This window comes from Cydia splendana, chromosome Z, assembly GCF_910591565.1.
Source record: "Cydia splendana chromosome Z, ilCydSple1.2, whole genome shotgun sequence".
NCBI classification, from domain to species: domain Eukaryota; kingdom Metazoa; phylum Arthropoda; class Insecta; order Lepidoptera; family Tortricidae; genus Cydia; species Cydia splendana.
In genome coordinates, this window is record NC_085987.1 from 13,127,642 (window position 1) to 13,144,867 (window position 17,226).

Sequence of the window (17,226 nt, forward strand, 5' to 3'; positions counted from 1 at the left end):
TAATTTTTTTTTTTGTTTGAGAGGAGCTACCTCCGAGTTAGTCCCGTTTTAATTTGGTTCAGTTCTGACGATGGGATCCATGAGGAATTGAGAGAACTCCTCAATTTTTAAAGGCACATGCATGGTGTTTTGGGCGTTTTCTTAAGCAACTCGAGCATTTTCTCCCGAAAACCACCAATTTGATGAAGTAGACCTGATGATGATGATTGTTTTGATGATAATGATGATGATTTCTTTAAATGTAGTATGTTCAGCGATTACTCCGGCATCTGTGATCCGATTTGAGTAATTCTTTTTTTGTTTGGAAGGAGCTACCTCCACGGTGTTTCCGTATTATTTTTGGTTCTGGTCTGATGATGGAATCCATGAGGAATTGAGGGAAATCCTCAATTTTTAAAGGTACGTGTAAAGTGATTTCGGGGTTTTCTAAAGTAACTCGAGCATTTGCTTCCGAAAACCACCAATTTGATGTAGTGCAACTGTAGCCTTACCATGAGTTTGACGCTACCCCCGATCAGTAGCCTTACCACGAGTTTGACATTGACATATTCGCTAACGTCTTCGTAACTCACTTTTTAAGTTTTTATGGATCTCGCTCACACTAATGTTAACTAGTTCGAGCGAGATGCATAGGAAGTAAGTTACACACATGCTAGCGAATATATCAATGTCAAACTCGTGGTAAGCTGGTAAGGCGTTAAGGGGTCAGGGATTAAGGGGTCGGGGAATGGCGGTTGAAGGGTTGCTGGTTCAGGGTTCAGGGTCGAGGGGTTCCTGGATCAGGGGTTGATGCGCTGTCAGGTTGAGTGATCGGGGGGCTGAGGGATTGGGTCAGTGGCGGGGCGGAGGATGGATTTAGTTGACAGGAATTATAATTTCCCAGACTCGACTCGAGAAAATTCCTGATTACATATTTACTAAAGTAATAGGTATACGAATTTACGGCGCGATTCGGGAAATGAATTAGAGATTAACTAGATACGATATAGTAAAGATATGTGACGTCCCATGGGTAAAGGTACCTTATGGCGGTTGGCGCTTACGCTATTATTAACGCCGCTCCAATATTATTGCGGGGCTATGTGATGTAAGCGCCAGCCGCCATAAGGTACCTTTTTCCGTGGAACGTCACATATCTTCACTATTTCATATCTAGTGAATCTCTAATTCATTTCCCGTATCGCGGCGCCAGCCGCCATAAGGTACCTTTTGCAGTGGAACGTCACATATCTTTACTATTTCATATCTAGTGAGTCTCTAATTTCCCGAATCAAGCCGTTAGTGTTCACATGATCTTGTTTTTCATTCATGCGTCACGCTCTTAACAATGCGTTAAAACTAAAAATGGTAAAATAAAAACTTTTTACAAAAAAAATTAAACCGACTTCAAAAAGGATGAAATAAAATATTATCCTTTTTTAAGTCTATGCGTTACCAACTGATATGTTTGAGGTCGGTGCCAAGCCAAGTAGTAACAATACCAGTCAAAAATAATCAGCTTTGTGGCTATAAATCCCATTAGAACTGTAGTAATAACTATTATAAATGTGTAAGTAGTTCTGGCTGCCTCTTTGTCGCCTTTCATGGCTAAACAACTAAACCGCTTTAGGTGAAATTTGGCAAGAAGGTAAATTCCTTGAATTGTTTTATATTTTGAAATGTAGTCCTCTGGGTAAGGGACGGGAAATAACTGTCCCAATCCCACACTTGCGTGCTATAGACTGTTCGAGCATTAGTAAGAAATGCTCTTTAAAAAATAAGACGGCAATAAAATGCATTGGATTTACACTAATTTGCCGACAAACATGGTTCGGACTGCGCCAAGAAGGTATGATCGTGTGTGTGAGGTGTGTTCTTAGCTCCAGTCGACGTCAATGATATGTTTACACTTTTGCACCTTACTCCTTTGTAATAAGGCGAAAAGTGTAAACATATTTTTAACGTCGACTGTACCTACAGAAAGTACGTTCAATGTCGTCGTGTAAGGCAATCCAACGTATAGGTAAATCCTTATCGAATCGCACCAAAATCATGGTATGTTTCAAAATTTGGCTTGGCACCGACTTCAAACATATCAGTTGGTAACGCATAGACTTAAAAAAGGATAATATTTTATTTCATCCTTTTTGAAGTCTGTTTAAATTTTTTTGTAAAAAGTTTTTATAATCTCATATATTTATATGCACCAGTCGTGGTCTATCCTTTTCATACAGAAAATTAATTCACAAATTCAATATTTTATTCGAAATTTAAACCTTTTGGAAATATCTGTAAGAAATATAAATATTCTGAATTAGGTGTATTCCGAGTTGTGCTTAAGTTACAGTACCAATATTGTATTTAAATTTTACTTATTAAATACTTAAGGCTAACTTGTTGAAAATGATTAAAAACTTTTTATCCCTTTTACATATAAACGTCAATATGAATAATCATGTGAAACTTTTTATACAGCCTTGAGAGTTTATTATTTAAAGTAAACAGTGGTACCTTCTGGTTTCCTGTGTAATTCAGTAATGTTCCGGGTAATGGTGATTACGGAGATGCCTTCTCATTGGTTAATACGAGCACGACAGGCGGTCGATAACTGTCCCGTACGCAGGAACCGGACTCTCATTAACCAATTTAAGACGGTACTTTGGACCCATTTGATACAACGCATTAAAACACAAATTTGTCAAAAACAATTTTATTTACATATTTACTTAAACACTTCAGATGCTTTGTTTAATATTCACTATTTCATAAAATAGTTTGCGAAAGCGACACCCACATTATAGGATTAAAGCGACAAAAAAGGTTTCACCCCACTTTACGTGTATCAGTAAGAAGAGGTATCCAAAAAAACATTTTTTTCTAGTTTACACGATCACGGAGCAAAGCCGCGAACGAACTGACGGATGGACATGGCCAAACTAGAGTTCCTAGTTGACTACGAAACCCTAAAAAATATATTTATTGGCCCACGCTTGCGCTTGATCTATATCTATACTCTAAATATAATATGTCTGCACCGCAAAGGTGAATCAGTTAGATCAGATTGAAATATTTAGGTATATCATAATTTACAAAGTGTACACTTGCTGATTAATTGCGGTTTATTCATTGTGCAGGTATATGCTGCAAGCCACGCACTTTATTTTATTAGAGCCGTTGTAATCGGCATTGTTAACACGGCGAGTCTTGTTAACGCTTTACTTTGAGTAAATACGAAGCTTACTCACTCACGCTAAACGTCGTCTTAATTCCAATTTTCCTATTGAATCTAATTGAACAATTCATGACAGAACGATGTCATGATTAAGATAAGTAAGCGAGCGCCAAGCTTAACTTGGGAATACCTTATTTGCATAAGATAAGTATTTACTGTATTTAGTTTAAAAGCACTGCGAATTTGAGAAAACTCCTGCTTTCAATTTATTTCATATGATGATATGACTGTTGCCTGGTTGCTTCTATCTGCAAAATCTAATTTATTATTATGACCCGAATTCGCACTAGAAAAATAAGGAAAGGGTAACGTTTTCAAGCTTATGTAAGCATACAATAACAAATATACAAATATTTGTCTGTTCATATGTATATTTCATTCGCATATCTAATGTTTGAACACTTTATTGTACAGAACACATACGAGTATAGACACAAATATGGCACAGAATTAGGCAGTACAAAGGCGAACCCCTTTAAGCGATCTCCTTCAGTTGATCTAATCTGCAGATTAGATATGCGAATGAAAATAATTGTTATTGTGTTAAAATAATAATATTTACCTAGTAATACTGCGAAATTGAATATAATATACCTAATAAATATCCATATTCTTCATTATTACTAATCAAGGTTTACGCAATCCTGCCTATAACAAATTGAACTTCTATTTCCTTATGTCTAGACGTCAAAGTAGGGTTATAACTAAAGTAATGTACGCCCAGGAAGTATGGAATCATCTGTTACTTCCGTATTGTCACTGTTGATCTATTGGCATTTATAGAAGGGTTTAATTAATTAGTCATCAATGCAAGGTTATAAATCAGGTCATATATTTTTCCATATTTTAATAGCTCAAGTTGATTCGTTATAATTAATAGTTCAAGTTCAAGCCACAGTTCAAACGAGATAAATTTTATTTTATTTCATAAAACATTATAAAACCGGTAACCACATACCTACTGCGAGACCAAACTACATAAGTTTAGTATTGGCGATAAAAGATTGATGTGTTTATCGGGGGGAAACGATTTTAAATGAAGTCCTATAAAGATTAATGAAAGTATTAAGTACCTATGTACATGTAATATTTTCCGGGACGAGCACAATCTCTTCTTGAGGTGTAGCTGGCTAGTCGTTGACCTCCGGCCGCGCGCCGCCGCCGCCGCCACGCCATCCGGCCTCCTGCAGGTCGCTTGCAGTCCTCGCCGCTCAAACCATCGGCTCTCGATGCAAGCAATGCATTGACTCCTTAATTCAATTCATGAGGGAGCTTGTTATTTTTTTTGACGGAGTGGGCATGCATTTACGCGCGGTTTGTTGGACTCGCCGCTCCTTATCCCTTTCTTGGCGAGAGGATGGGAGTATTTGGCCCTACCCACTAAACCCACTCCGGCGTTTCACGTTTTGCCGTTCGTGAGGGCGCACTGGGATCGATGTCATTCCACCACGGAGGGAGCTTGATTCTGCCCTAGGTATATTGGAGTTACATTCAAGGATTGGATTTTAGAGAAACTTTGACCCCAATGATACCTAAAATGGTTATAGTGACAATAAGTCTAAGTAAGTATAGTGATAATAATCCAACGTAAATTTATAAGGGCCAAGATGCCAAGATAAGATGAAAGTAACGTTTTTTATATAAAATACCTATTCATTTATTCTATGAATATACATATTGACAGATTGTTAAATTGTAGCTTGTTTATTAACCTACTTTTAAATTATCATTTTTATTGTATGCAATGAGTCGCTTTTATTCATCGTCATCATGATTCATCCCATTACAATACAGTGGAACCTCGCAAACTCGTACCTCGATAAGGCGAAACCTCGTTAACACGATGTTTTTGGCGTTTCCCTTGAGATTCGTACTATCGAGGTTCCACTCTATGTATTATAATAATCTTGAAATGCTCGCCATGCGAATTCCTGAACATTATTAAAGTCGGACCAATAAAAGTATGCAACGGATTTGATAGCCCACGCATTGCGAGTGTTATTTATACGTCATAATTTTATAGAAGTTTGACGTTTAAAATAACACTTGCACTGCGTGGGCTATCAAAACCGCTGCAGACTTTTCTTGGTCTGACTCTAATACAAAATCTTGCACACATACTAATGTTTTTCTTTTATTTTGTGTTATCGAAATTGTGTTTAATTAATGAGGGGTTGTCCTAACTCTGTCATGTTGAGGCTTCTACACACCTTGCAACAAATCGCATGCGATTTTCAATACATAAAGGCTCTTTATTTTACAGTACATATGGTCCTATTTTCCCGCACTAGTGCGTAAAATAGCACTTTTCGTGCGATGTCAAAAGTTTAAAGGGCCATATGTACTGTAAAACGTTGTACGATACACGTGCGAATAGGTAATTTCCTCTTTTCCGCACTTGTATCGTAAATAACTATTATAATACAGTTGCTCAAAAAGTGCTACTTTACGTAGCTGTTTAGCATTCGCAAAGTTGGTTATTGCGAAATAGTGCTTTTTACTTTTCCAGCTTTTTTAAATTTAATTCTGGGGGCCGATTTTTGAATTTAGAGCGTTCGATTTCGTCACTCGAAAATCGGTGGAAAACAGCGAAATGCAAATTTTTGAAATACGAGCGATAGAAATTGGGAATTGAGTTGTATTGACCACTCGTTTTCAATTCTATTAGTAGAATTTAAATGCCGGGTACTGGAGATATTATTGATCGAAATACACGAAATCGAGCGGTCGAAATTCAAAAATCGGCACCTTGACCGTAATCGATACGCTCGATACGAGTTTGGATATTCAAAAACTTTATATAATTTTTATTTTGCCATGAAACATTTATTACGTACAAAAAGTATTGTTACAAGATATAAAGTAAATATTTATTAGATTTTATATAAATAAAACATTATATAATACGATGTTTCACTAAAAAAGCTTTTTTATTATTTGGCTGAATGGATTCTTATCATTGCCACGTTGGCTGCCGTTAAAAGTAAAAATGAAAAATTATAAAGTAAAACCGGCGGCCGCCATTTACACTTAAAATTTAGTTGTATCAAAATAATTAACTTAAATTGCAACTGTAAGAGTGTTTTTGTATGAAATGAGTTAATGTGATTAATTTTTGCAATGTAAATCAACGCTGAACGTAGTTCATAAATAGTACTGTATAATATACAATAACATTCAAGTTCAAGGGAAAAGTCGTAATTGTAAGTGTAATACTTATGTAACCAATATTTGTTTTATTTTGATTTTTTCGCAAATGTATTAAAAAACGTCGATCAATGTACAGTCACCTGCAATAACATGTTACACAACGGAGGCCGCAAAAATATCTGACACCATCTTATTTGTAGAGCCATAAGAGCGTGTCACATATTTTTGCGGCCCTTGAAGAGTAACATATTATTGCAGGTGACTGTACGTGTGGAAGTGTTATTATTTACTTGTCCCGTGTCTTTTATTCGCTTACGGCTCATAAAAGACATCTGGGGACTCGTAAATAATAACACACTTTCCACACTTGCATTGAAATGTACTATTTCATCACACTTGCTTGAAAAAGATCTTATTTCATGCAGGTGTACTAAAGGGAAAAGGCCTATATTTTTCCCGCATGAGTTAATTGTGAAAAAAAAGATGTAGATGTAGATGTGTCCAGTGAACGAAATTGAATTATGTTGTTCCAAATAAACTAAATTAAAAAAGAAATTAATAAGTCAACCTTGGTGAATAGGGATGGCGGGATGAATAGGGATTATTAACCGGGAATGAAATTTACCTGACAACTTATTAAAAACTACTTACACAAACTGTAACTGTATAAAAAAACTTACTCATTATCTTACTATTTTCAATCTCATTGATGTGACAGTAGTTTTTTTTTAATATTATCACTATCAGGAGCTATCAGGTATACCTTATTCCTGGTTTTATCCCTATTCACCCCGATTAACAGTATAACATTTTTTCTTGCAATATTATCACAAATTACAACATCAGGAATATTTAGTTTATGTCTTTTGGGTAATTTATTAGTTTTATTACTATTACATAAACGACAACATTATATTTTACTTAGGTAGAAATCCCGCTATAATTATAACAGGTTGTCTGTTATGGACGCCCGCCCTGTACATTTCATCTACTAACGTTTTCACGTCAATAAAAATGCACTGTGTAAAAACTGTCAAAGCTTCACTCATATCTCATCTCATCACCTCATTTGGGTTTTGTGATGCACCTAACAGTAGGTATATATTACATAAGCCTAAGCCAGTAGTGCACTGGTATAATAACCTAATAAGTAATAACCCTGAAATAAATATCGCAAGCCTCTAGAAAAACCTTAGACAAAGAATAATCTGTATTGGTTGCGCAAAAGTAATTATTGGCGTCTCTGACCGTCTACTCTTTAACTGTTGCATTATCCTGCGAGACAATAATATTGCTTAATTCTTTGTTTAGTCTCCTCAAGATAAATTGTATGACGAAGTTAAGCTACGTGTACATATTCAGTGTTATTTTCTTACAGCATCTAGTATGCAAACAATTAGTTAAATATTAACCCCCTTATTCATAAACGTTTACTAAAGTTGACAAGCCGATAATAATCGTTTATCCCTTTCCATCATACGTCGGAAAGGAACAAACGATTATTATCGGCTTGTCAACTTTAGTAAACGTTTATGAATAAGGGGGTAACAGTCGCTAATCACGTGTCTATTTTAAAGGAACCCCAGACAACTAGGACTAGGTATGTATGTCTCTCCGCGGGAATAGCTAATCTCTCGATAGTATTAATTATACAGACGTATTTTTTACGATCGGTCTAGAAATGACGAAGTGCTGAGGTACAGTCACCTGCAATAAAATGTTACACAACAAAGGCCGCAAAAATATCTGACACGATCTTATTGTACAGCAACATATATAGGAGTAACATATTATTGCAGGTGACTGTTCATAAAAACTTAAAAAAAAAAACAATAATATCAACTGACCTGAGATATACACACAAACCTTCCTCAAAAATCGCTCTATCGATAGGTGAAAACCGCATGCAAATCCGTTCAGCATTTTTTCAGTTAATCGCGAACATACATAAAAAGAAATAGACAGACGCGGCCGGGGACTTCGTTTATAAGGTGTAGTGATAGAGGACAATTGTGCATTATTAATATAATAAAACAAAGAAAATCTCAGAATATCAAAATGTATTAATAAATAATTTAAAAACCAGCCAAGAGCATGTCGGGTGCCGGACCATGCTCAGTGTAGGATTCGGTAGTTACCCGTCCATCACATCCATTGAAAGTGGTAAAAAATATGAAAAAAAAAAATCAAAAAATACTTTCCACAATAATTATTTTGAATGATCGCTTGACCCATGAATGAGTTTTTACCAAAAAACTAATCTTCGTTTTAAAAGGGCGTAAGTGCCAGGAATATACGCTGGTAAGTAGTAAGGCGTTTTATATCGTAGAAAGTACGGTACCCTCCATTACGCGTGGCCACTTGGCCGGTTCTTCTTTTTCCTTCCGGAGCGATTATTTCCGAAAATTATTTTTCACATCACCTATTCGAAAAAGGGTTTTTTCTTCCCCGCTAGGAGGGATCAAAGTGGCACTTTTCTTCCCTGCTAGGAGGGATCAAAGTTGTACTTTTCTGTTCAAGGACATTTTTTTTTTTCATTTTTACATACAATTTTTTTAGCTTAAATAGTGTTGTGATACATGATAATTTCCTCATTTAATTATCTTTTTATTTTCCTCATAGTTGATGTGAAAAGCAGTATGTGACCCACGGTATCAAAATTATTTCGTCTTGGGCGTTAACACTTGAATCCCTCATTACGCTCAGGATTCAATGTACGCCCTTGACGGAAATATATCATTTTGATCCCTTGTAACACAAACTACTATACCTATTTAATCAATAAATAGTTCTGAAAGACCCTTCTTTTTTTTCAAAGACACCATCCAACGACAATCCACACCGTAGGGTTGATGTGGTAACAGATCACAGGACAACTTTTAAAAATATTTATTATTTTTTATTACCGTCTTTTAATGCGAAATTGCATCTTTGGAGCACTAAACATCAGTGAGCTAAGCCGCGGACGGACAGCGAGACAGACAGAAGGACGTGGCAAAACTATAAGGGTCCCTAATTGAAAACAGAACCCTAAAAAATCTATACAAATTACGTTGTTTTACAATTTAGGTTTCAGTTAAACACGCAAAGGATGTAAAACGCGATGGTCCTTAACAATGAACAATTAGATAAACACGATTAGAATTAAGGACAAGGCAAGGTACTTTACTTATTGCTCATTGAATGTTTTTTCTTGATTTATTTACAGATTTATCTCAAAGTATCATTCGTAACTTATGTGTAAAGTTTTAATAATTAAAATGATAAAAAAAAGCTACTTCTTATAAAAAGTACCTACTTCTTATAAAAAAACATGTATACTTTCGACGCATATTGAAGTTTGTTATAAAAGGACCAATTGTATCAATGAGTGATTCTCAAGAAAGTGGCATCGACAGGTTAAAGTTAATGAAATTTTTTTTTTGTATTTTTTTTACTTTTAAGAATGAAAAATATGTGTTACTACTTCAAGTACCCCAAATTTTCAAAAGGAAACGGAAAATGAAGAAGTTATTTTCAAGACTTACAATAACCTATACATTGAACATAGGTTAAAGTTAAGCAGGTTACAGTGAAAAATACATTCATTTTTATTTTTTCTCTTGAACGGATAATAATACGAATGTCTCACTTTTAGCATAGATGAATAAACCTTCATACAATATTAAAATGATATTATTACATTAGGCCCCATACCAAATTCTTAAAATAATCGAGACAAGTTAAAGTTAACATTCCGTTACAAAACCCCAGATGTCTGCCTTTAACCACTTGTCTCTACGAAACTACGACACTTGGGTCATGATGGCACCCTACGGTGGTTAGCTTGATACTTACCTAATATTTTGCCATAGTTATGATCTAAATACATTTTTCTGTGTATGAGTCAGATGCAATACCGCGCATGTACAGGTTGGTACAGGTTAACAGTGAAAATATCCTTGGACAAACTTCGTGCGTGAATATTGTTGTAAAAAAAATATATATAAGGCCTGTGCAAAGTACATTTTAAAATGTATTGTTTACTTATGTTATTATATAGCATGATATTTTATTTAGGTACATAAATTGATGCTTATAAAATCTAAAGAACTAAAACTGGAAGAGTGATGCTTTTGGACAAGACAGGTTACAGTGAAAATGCTACTCTTTATTTTTTATAAATATAAGTATTCAATTTAAATAAAAATCATGACTTGGCCCCGATAAACATTGTTTTAGTTTATCTAGATACATTTTTGTTTCATATGAAAAAGAGCAAATAAAGATACATTCAATTCAAAAACTCGATGACAGTTAAGATGCCACTATTTTGAGAATCACTCCAATACCTAAGAGAATAACAAAAAAGTACCTATACTACCCCTACCCTTACCCTTACCCTTTGTCTATCGTTAGGGCCTTACGATACACGACAGTATTGAATAGATGTATAAGGGGGTTTTCATAAATAATGGTACATTTACTTTTTTTCGAAAAATCATCAAATTTTGGGTTATTTACACTCAGAATCACGAGTACTATTGAATGGGACAAAGAAAAAAAGTGTCCCCAGTTTACATGCATACATACATGTTTTGGGTGTCAGTTTTGTTACGGTCCATACAAAATGTGAAAATGCGTCACAAAACTGTCATTTTTTTTGGACACATTTGTTTCTTTTGTAATCGATAGTCCTCGTGATTCTGAGTTACATCGGTCAAATCTTACAAAAAATCTCCTAAAAAAACAATGCGTGACGTAGTTCTGTATTTTTTGTATATTGTTTGGAGTCCTTGGAGGAATGTGAGACTATATTTTGCAAGCAAAAATAAGTTGTGCTCTCTGCGTAATTTGCGAAAAACTTCAAAAATTTCGGACCTTTTTCAGATTTTACAGTTTCATTATAAAACTATGGATATTTGGTCAAAACTTGCGATGTAATGTTGAAAGTATATTTAATTTGGAACAATTTAAGCCCATAAATAACTCCGTATGTCAAATAGTTCTTGAGATATGGGGCTTTAAAAAAAGGCTATATTTTTCCTTGAATGAAATTTTTCGTTTTTCCTATATTTTAAGACAAATATCGGCACAACCGCTCATGCTATGAGATATATAGCAAATTTAATTACCTTTCATTTAAGTGCTATAAAAAGTCAGTCAGTCTTACAGTTCTCTAGTTATCGTAAAAAAATTAAATTGCTATAATGGGGAAGGCAACTAATGTATTGTTTTAGGCATTGTCGAAAACCCTTCAAAAGGCAGTACCATCGTCGAGAACGCATCTACGATTAGCTATTACCGGTTTTCCCCGATAGCAGCAGAGCGATGTCGGAGATCAACCATTTTTTAAATGCACCCCCCTCTTAAGGACTTCATTCATTCAGTAATGAAATCAAGATACAATCTGTAGTTTAGCTTGTTTCTCGGCCCCACTTTTTGGTTGTAGCCATAGATCCCACGATGCCGATTCCGATTTAACAATTTGTTATGGATTTGAACTTGTTTTGATACGACCTTGACAATAGTTCACGGTAATATATAATAAGTTTAATTTGGGCTAGATATTAATATTTTTCTACTCCTGATCACCGATTAAAAATCATCGTGTATTACGTACAGTGGTTGTTCTACCCATAAACAACGGCCTAACTGGTTAAACTTGGTTTACCTAAGCAGGAAAATGACTTATTATACAAATTCCCTTCATTGGTAGCTAAATACGTTTATCTAAAAGTGAAACTGGTCTCAGCTGGTTACTTAATCAAGTAACGACTTAGGTATTTAACTCTTTTCGATGGAACTTTCACATAACTGTCATAAGACTCATAAGCAATCTTTGGGGTTTTCATAGGACGGTAAGACTAAAGTGAGCTATGGAGACGATATTAAAAACTAAAGTCATACATATCTACTCATTTTCATTCAATAAATTTAACATATTTTCGCCCTGCAATGATCTTGTGTAATGTCATCTATTGTTTGACATGTATTATTTGAAAAGTATACGGTGTGGAAAAATAAGTCGGGCACTGGAGGGAAACTACCTTAAATCCTTAAGCTGGCTCATTTTACTTAAGGGAGGCATTCCTTTATTTTTAAAAAGAAACAAAACTGCATTCAAGTAGGAGCTGCCTACTATTAACATAAAACAGAGCCAGCTAACAAAATTTTAAATGGCGTTAAATTTCGCGTTTTAAATGACGACTTTTAAGTGTTTTATTTGTTTTCAATTTCCATTTCTCACACACGGATCGTGGGTCATCAGTGTCATCAATGTATATCGAAGAGGCAGCTTAAAAAGTGTCAATTTTAAAGTTCATAATATGTAGGCTTACTTAGGACCTTTTAGGGTTCCGTAGTCAACTAGGAACTCTTACCTATAGTTTTACCATATCTGATTGTCTGTCCATCCGCAGCATAGACCAAAATTTATTTGGGCAAAGTGTGATTTTTTTTCACTTTAACCCTATAATGTGTGGTATCGTTGCTCGTTGTAAATAGAGGTAATTTTTTGATAAAGTGATCAGGGTGCGTAGCCAACGTGCAATCGTTAACGCTCCGTAGCGAACCAAACGCAACTGTCACTGTCGCACTAGTGGGGAAGAGTGATATAGAGATATGACTACTTTAAGGCTCCTCTTCACGTTGGGCCAACGCCAACGCCAACGAGGGACGCAGCCATGCGGTAGAATGAGATAGCAATATCACTTGCTCCCTCTAACGCATAAATGCGGAGGAGCCTTTACGCTACGGAGCGTTAACGATTGGTACGTTGGTGACGTTGGCTAGGCGCCCGGAATCTGAAATTATCGCTACGAAATATTTAAAAAATGTGTTCCTTCGATCCTAATAATATGAGAAAAAAGTATCCCAATTTTTTTTATCGGTCAGTAGGAATAATATTATATATAGTAATACTTAGCTCATTTAGTATTTTAAGATACTGTCCAGTGTAAACTCATGATTATTCATTTTATCGCAAGTTTTTATCCGATTTGTTCTTGTAACATCAAAAAGCAATCATAACAGTTAATAAACCTTTTGGCGCGACACAGATCCCAAACAGTTTGGCGAGTGAACCGGTTCGCATATTATCTTTTGATATTGACATTCCTGGCTTGCTTCCTCTCGCATTGACCGGTCAGGTCTTAACGTAAGGCGACATGCAATCGGAGCTAACCCTGGTTGCCGGCGGCGGCGGCGGCGGCGGCGCCAGGGTAACGGGCCCTCTCGTAAATTTACCGTACGACGTCCTACGCCCGAGCTATCACGCTATCTTATCACATTTAATTAAGCCTGTCATTCAGTTACACGGAAGAAAATGTAACAGATCCCTTTGTTTACCACCTTAACGTTTACAGAAGCATGAGAGCAATTATTAACCAAAACGTGTGTTTACTGTCTAAATCTCACCTATAAAGAAAAAGATAAATTAAATCCAGAGAGATAAGGAATTATTATAGGCAGGTGATACTTATGCATACATAAATTTAAATTCTAATGCTTACAAGCATTATTGCCTAAAATTACAGATGAATTACATATTCAAAATTAGGGAGCACCGTTTTAATTAATCTAGGGCTTCTAAATAGTTTCAATAATACATACATCAAAACAATTAAATATTTTATTTAAAGAAGTATGTGACCCAGGTGGTATTAGTATGTCATTAGTGCCATGGAATGTATTGCATACGTATATACCGGTTATTCTTTTATTCACGAGTACCTAACCTACCATAGCCACTCGAGGCGCTTTCACTCACACTTTATTTGCATATCAACTTGTAGTTAGTTTTGTCCATCGATGGCTATTTATGTAGATATGCACTGCTCAACTGAGCTGGTCAGGTTCATTGGCAGTCATACTGTGACAGAATTACGCATACCTACTGTATGGGAACATTGTAGACTCCCAAGCACGACCGCGTAAGTAGACAAACACATAACCTAAGAAGAATATCAGCCAAATATGAACTCATTTTTTTAATGAGTCATAATCATGATAAATGCAAATACAAACATCTCATGAAACCACTCGTATTGACATCAAAACTTGTCAAGATAAATCGTAACTTCAATATATATGGTTTCTTACTTGTTATTAAATACTTTTATTTTTACTTTCTTGCTCCTGCTCAGCGTTCTTGCCCTGACGCGAGCGCTGACAAGACGCTGGCAAGACGCCGACGTTCGAAAGACGTTAGAGACGTCGCGTCGTTGCTGCGTGGACGCTGGTGAGACGCTGGCGCTGCCGTCGCGCCGACGTTGCGTTGACGCAACGCAAAAGTTACGTCGCCGTTGCACGGCCTCTCGAGACGACGACGCTCGAAAAACGCTAGTGTGGGGTGGCCCTAAAATACGCAGAATCAAACATCGCCAAGAACTCAAGCATTCTACAAGCGTACTCTGAATAAATGGCTAAAATTATGCAGATTACTATTTAACCAATACTGCGGGCACGTAATATGAATGCCCGCCATGAATTAACTGACTGCTAATAGAATACAACTGGTATAACAGCCCCGGCCGGCGAGTTATCTGAGATTGGACAATCTATTAATAATCATCTACTTTTAACCCATTTACGGCTATGCTTAAAAGTAGGGTTGCGATTTCATTTTAACATTGCATTTTAGATACATTGAACTACTGCAGGAGGAAAACACATTTTTAGTCAAGAGTGTTTTCACACTGCCCGATCCGATATCGGATGGATCCGATATCATGTCGGACGGAAGTAAAATATAAGAGATATGTGTTTTTCTGTATTTATTTATTCATTTAATAATAATCATTATTATATTACTAAGAACGATATATGACGCAAAAAAGGCGGTCTTGATGCCGACATCCGATATCGGAAGGGCGCTTGCGATAATATTAGCCCTGTCGGAGCCCCCCGTCAGCTGTCGGACCGATAATATTTGTTTGTATGCGTATGTGTATTCATAATGTTTGTTGTAGTGTGCATGAAAGCCAGCGCCCGCGCCCCCGCGGCCCGACTACCTACGCGGATGTAGGATCCTACATCCGATATCGGATCGGACAATGTGAAACCGCTCTAACTTGGAGTTGGAGATAGGCACCTGCAAAAATATCAGCGTTGTTTGACTTTAGTTAATATTATGCCTTCAATGTGTCTCGATACCTATTTGATACCTCATTAAGTACCTACTTACTAGTACATACTTACTTAATATGCATGCTAATATTTAGAATAGCACGAATTATCGTGACTACGTAGTCATAAAGATTTTTTTCTCCATTCCATAAGTGTGCGTAACTATACGTCATTGAAAATAACGTAAACGAGGTTCTGTCTACAAGATTATCAGCTGATGGCGTTGCATATAGCATATCGGAAATTTTCTAAGGCGATACAGCGGGGAAGCAGCAATTCAGCAGATATTGCAAGCCAATTCCGTCAGTAGAAAAAAGCGGCAAATTTTAAAAATGTAGGCGCGAAGGGTACCTTTTCGTCCCATAGAAAATTTAAATTTCCCGCCTTTTGCTACTGACAAACTTGTTTGACCGGTATTATCAGATTATTTGCATAATACTGGATCTGTATTCGGATGGTTTTGAGAGTAGTAGAGTTATAGCTTCTCAAACATTTTGTTTTATTGTTAAGGTAGAAAATTTAAACTATGGGATGGGCTAGTTGCAAAAAGATTCCAAACAGTTGGAAAAGTTCTTTGAAACTTCTGGAGAATTTCAAGAATTTCACAAAAAATTAAAGGAATACATAGAGATTAATAAAAATAATCGTCGGAATATTATGAAATGAATGTTGCTCATTGTTGAATTACATAATTATAACGCTTATTAAATCGAAAGTATGTCGATGGCTGTAGGTGTGAATGCATACTAAATTTTGAATATGTTGTAAATTATTTAACATATTATCACTATTCTAATAATAGGTAAGTATGCACATATTATACAATATAAATAACTACATACCTACAACATGTCTACTAATAAATTTTATTTTATTTTATTTCTCTACTGAATGAATTATTGACGATGCAAAGTGTAATTAAAATTAACTTTATTATAAAGATAATTTAGCCCCTACACAGAAATGCACTAGTGTTCAACATTAAATAATAAAAGGAATACTAATTCTATGTAAAATATTGTTTAAGAGGGGGCTAACGCAAAATTGTAGTTTTTATATGGATTTTTTTAACATTGAAATCAAAAGGCAAAAACCATGAAAAAGTGCACACGGAAACTAGACTATACGCAAGAACAGTTAAACCCCCTCTTTAACCTGTGGTGATATGATTCTGTGATTTAATGTTTTGAGCATTTACATGGTTATTACGTACGAAGCGAACGTATCGACTCATGTCGTAGTGAGCGGTCCTATTAGTAGGCGTAGAATGACCTGCCATCGCCTCTCACACTCACGGCTTTAGGGTAAGGTTGCCATTATTGGACCTCTTCGGTAAATACATGCAAATGTGCCGATTTCTAGCAAAAGGTAATTAGTAGAGTCGGTGGTTAATAAAACGATACTGTTATCATATCAACCTACTCGATTACCGTAGATCAATAACTATTAGAAAGGTAAACGCACGTTCCCTTTCATAGTTCACGTAGTTCTACTAAATATTGAACAGAGCACGAATGTATTTTTGAAAATGTATGACAAATGGCTAAACTCCATCAAGTGCGATAAGCAGAAGTAATTTCAAATCCAAAATTCAAGGAACCGATTGAATAAAAATAACCGCCATGAAAGATTTGGGTTTGTAATTAAGAGATGACCATGTGTATGCACAGATTTCAGCTCGGACTATAGATGTCGTAAAGGCATTTAAGGATAAGAAGCCACTCATTTAAATCGATTAATTATTAGTAGGTACCTAG

General features: G+C 35.8%; 1 protein-coding gene across 2 annotated transcripts in view; it reads left to right on the forward strand.

Moving 5' to 3' along the window:
* Nucleotides 1–17,226, forward strand: part of LOC134804451 (ATP-binding cassette subfamily C member 4-like) — a 63,076-nt gene that overhangs the window by 24,642 nt on the left and 21,208 nt on the right. The gene's annotated exons all lie outside the window — the stretch shown is intronic.